This window comes from Dasypus novemcinctus, chromosome 22, assembly GCF_030445035.2.
Source record: "Dasypus novemcinctus isolate mDasNov1 chromosome 22, mDasNov1.1.hap2, whole genome shotgun sequence".
NCBI lineage: Eukaryota > Metazoa > Chordata > Mammalia > Cingulata > Dasypodidae > Dasypus > Dasypus novemcinctus.
In genome coordinates, this window is record NC_080694.1 from 55,217,290 (window position 1) to 55,221,951 (window position 4,662).

Below are 4,662 nucleotides of genomic sequence, written 5' to 3' on the forward strand. Positions count from 1 at the left end.
AAATAACTTTTTATTATCATTACTTAAATATGCACCTTGTGGTAATTTTTGGACAAGTTTCATTACTATGAAGTTACTTCTTGTTATTAATATTAATTCAGGTTTTTAGTTAATAATGTCTTTTTAGAACTAGAACTATTTAAATGCTTCAGTTTGGAAGATGCTTTTATGAACTTTTTATAATTGACTGCAATTATACACTGTCAAATTTATTCTAGATTACAATTAGTGACTAATGGAATTTACTTGATGCATTTAAGAGAGAGTTCTACATTTAATTTAATTTTATTAAACATGTGATTACAGTTTTTATTATTTTAAAGATTTAACACATATAATGTTAACTTATTAACCTGATATTCTATAAACCCAATATTTAAGCTAAACAAGTTGAAATTGTTATTGATTAAACAAAGAATGTTGTTTTCCTTTTTTGCAGGGGCTTAAAACTTCGGTTTTTGATCATTTTAAAACTATGAATAATTTTAATAGCATACTAACTTTTAGGTTCTGGAATATAAAGCAATTATTAAATATATATTACTTATATAACTGCATATTTAACTTCAACAATTTGAGCAAATAGGCAGATATGAATAGTTTAATACAGAAACACCATTTAGTTATTTAAAGCCTTTTTCTTTGCTGGTTAATTTAAAATATAGTTCCCTTACTGACTTTCTTAGTTATATTGCTGCTTGGAGGGAACGTGGCAAGCATGTGGGCTTTTGTTTAGGCTGGAAAGAAACTGGGTAGCTTTTACTCATTTCTTTTTCTTTGAGATAGCCTGAACAATGGGGGGGGGGGGGGTTGCTTAGTAAGGCCTGGCACATTGGGAGGAGCATTGCTTACTCTTGGAAAAACTGGCAACAGTTGTGTTTGATTCCTAGTGGAAATTACCAATCAGAATTAATTTATATTATTTTAAAAGTCAAGGAAAAAGACAACTTTTCCTTTAAAAGGGTAAAGAGGAAATGAGAAGACCAAAAATATTTAGAATGGCACAAAAGTGATATGCATAAACCCCTTTTCTTTTTTTTAATTTAACTATAAGTTTTTAAAGTTTAATTATCAAGTTGAATTATTAAGTGGTTGACCAGACCTGCAGGAAATGTAAGTTAAGGCAAATGCAAATGCAGTTCATAATTATGATCACAATAACTGAAGAGTAGGGGTAAAATCAGTTATAAAATAACTATAGGATAAGTTCAAGTAATAATAATAATATTATTATTATAAGCACTAGATAAACTTGAAGTAGCCATAAACAGAGGCAAATCAATTCAATATTGCTATTATAATAGCTGTAATTCAGGCCACATTTATTCCATTGTAATAAATTTAGTTATAAATTTATATATATATAAAGGTACTTACACAATGATTTTAATTCTTAGTTACTGTTTTTGGTATGTTTTTGAATTAAGATGAATTGGATACCCTTATTAATTAAGTTACAAGAATCTTATTAGTAACAATCCTGTGACGCTTCCCTGTATTTCTAGTAATTGAACAAATCTCATTTGCGAGCTATACATTTAATTCACCAGTAAGACAGCATTGGCATTTAAAGATTCATTTTTAAGTTACCTTTTACCATGATTTCTTAGGCACAAGTAAACTGACAAAAGCCAAATACAGATTTTAAAGTTGAACACAAAGTTAAGCACAGATCAAAACAGAAGAATTTCATATCTTTAGCATCTCCGGGGCATTGGGAGATAGGCTGATTAAATTTAGTCATGACGTTGTCAAGCTGAATTGTTTTGTTTTGTTTTGTTTTCCCAGCCAAACCATTAAAAGGGCTATCAAGTGATTTGAGTTTTTTTTTTTTTTCAAGCAATAGCCTCCTTCCTTTACATAAAGGTACTTTTCTGTTTTACAGTTTTTAAACATTTCAAAGCATTCTTACATAGATTTGCAAAGAGAGAGATTCAGAAAAGCAGAACCTGGGCAGAAATCAATTATGCAAATTTATTTTTGGCCCTTAATGCCTAGGGAGGGAATTATTATTTAGATCTCTACTTTTTTTCAATAATGTTTTGTAATTTTCAAAGTAAAAGTTTGCCCTTCTTTGTAAAATTCATTCCTAAATATTTTATTCTTTTTCATTTTATTTCAAATTGTTTTCTTAATTTAAATTTTGGACTAGTAATTAAATATGTTTAGAAATACAATGGATTTTTGTATATTGATCTTGCATAATGCAACCTTGGTGAAATTGTTTATGGTTCTAATAGTTTTTAGTGGATTCCTTAGGATTTTATATATACAAGATCATGTCATCTCTGAATATTGATAGTTATAATTCTTCCTTTCCAGTCTGAATGGGTCTTATTCTTTTGTATGTGTGTCTATTTCCTTTGGGTATAGAGAAGTGGTATGAGCAGACACCTTTATCTTGTTCCTAATCTGAAGTGGAAAGCATCCAGCCTTTCACCATTAAGTATGGTTTTAACTGTGTTTTTCATAGAAACTTTTCATCAGATTGAGGAAGTCCCTTCTATTTCTAGCTTGTTAGTGTCTTTACCATGAAAAAGATGTTTTTGTCAAATGTTGCTGCATCTTTTTTTTTTAAAGATTTATTTATTTCTCTCCCCTTCACTCCCCACCCCCCACCCCATCCCAGTTGTCTGTTCTCTGTGTCTATTTTCTGTGTCTTCTTTTGTCCACTTCTGTTGTTGTCAGTGGCATGGGAATCTGTGTTTCTTTTTGTTGTTGTTGTTGTTGTGTCAGCTCTGTGTGTGTGTGGCATCATTCCTGGGCAGGCTGAAAATTCTTTCACTCTGGGTGGCTCTCCTTACGAGGCGCACTCCTTGAGCATGGGGCTCCCCTACACGGGGGACACCCCTGCGTGGCACGGCACTCCTTGCACACATTGGCACTGTGCATGGGCCAGCTGCACATGGGTCAAGGAGACCCGGGATTTGAACCACGGACCTCCCATGTGGTAGACGGATGCCCTAGCCACTGGGCCAAGTCTGCTGCCCTGCTGCATCTTTTGAGATGAACCAACTTCTCATCCATGGGATAAATCCCACTTGGTTATGGTATATAATTGTTTCTATTTGTTGGTTGATTTGGTGTGCTAATATTTAATTGAGGACTTTTGAGTAAATATCCACAAGATATATGGTATATCACTTTCTTTTCTTGTGATGTCTTTTTCTGGTGTTGGTATCAGGTAATATTGGCCACAAAGAATGAGTTTGGAAGTTTTTCCTCCTCTTCTAGTTTTTGGAAGAGTTTGCAAAGAATTGTTATTAGTTTTTCTTTAAATGTTTAGTATAATTCAGTGATGAAGTATCTGATCCTGGGCTTTACACAGTGTATGATTTTCTTTTTATTACTGTTTCCATCTCTGTTTCCAAACTTGTTATAGGTTTATTCAGATTGTCTATTTCTTCTTGAATCAGTTTCAGTAGTTTGTATCTTTCTAGTAATTTGCCATTTCATCTAAGGTATCTAAGTTGTTGGCATATAACTGTTCACAAAAGGCTCAGCAGTAATTCTCCCTCTTTCATTTCTAATTTTAGTAATTCAAATCTTCTCTCTTTTTTCCTTGATCATTGAAGCTAAAGATTTGTCAATTTGGTTGATCTTAAAAAAACCAGCTGTTTCATTGATTCTTCTCTATTTTGAATTCTCTATTTCATTAATTTATTCTCTAATTTTTATTGTTTCCTTCCTTCTTCTTTCTTTAGGTTGAGTTTGCTCTTCTTGTTCTACTGTCTTAAGGTAGAAAGTTAGGTGATTAACCTGAGATCTTTTTTCTTAATATAGGCACTTCCAGTTGCAGTTTCCCTCTAAGCACTGCTTTAGCTGCATCCCTAAGTTTTGATATATTATATCTTCCTTTTCCTCATCTTAAAATATTTTCTAATTTCCCTTTTGATTTCTTCTTTCACTCACTGGTGTTGTTTAAGTTCCAAGTATTTGTGAGTTTCACAAATTACTTCCTGCTTTTGATTTCTAATTTCATCTCTCTGTGTACAGGAAACATACTTTGTATTATTTGTATCCTACTATACTTATTGAAGTTTCCTTTATTGCTTACCTGTTATATAATATATATGTTATAATGTTTATATAAGCATATATGTTTATAATTGTCATGCCTTCTTGTTTATTGACTACTTTATCATTATAAAATGTCCTTTTTACCACTAATAATGTTTTTTTTTGTTGTTCAAAAACTCTATTTTGTATATAAGTATGATGGAGTATTGATTATTAGATAATTTTTAATGCATCTATTAAGATCATAATGTAAGTTTTCTTCTTTATTTGATCAAGCTAATGAATTTCACTGAATGATTTTCAAATGTTAAATCATCCTTACATTTCTGTAATGAACACAAATTAATCATGGTATACTATCCTTTTTAATATATCTCTGGATTGTGTTTGTTATTATTCTGTTTATGATTGTTTCATAAATGTTCCTCAGTAAGATTTATCTGTAATTTTCCTTTGTTATAGCATTATGGTTAGCTTTTGGTTACAGCTTATGCTGGACGCTAGACAAGTAGGGAAATGTTCTCTGTTTTTCTGTTTTTCTTGGAAGAGTTTTTATAGATTTGGTGTTGATTTTTCCATAAAAGTTAGAATTCACTGAAGAAGTCCCCTAAAGTTAGAGTTTTCACTTAGAAAATGTTTGTA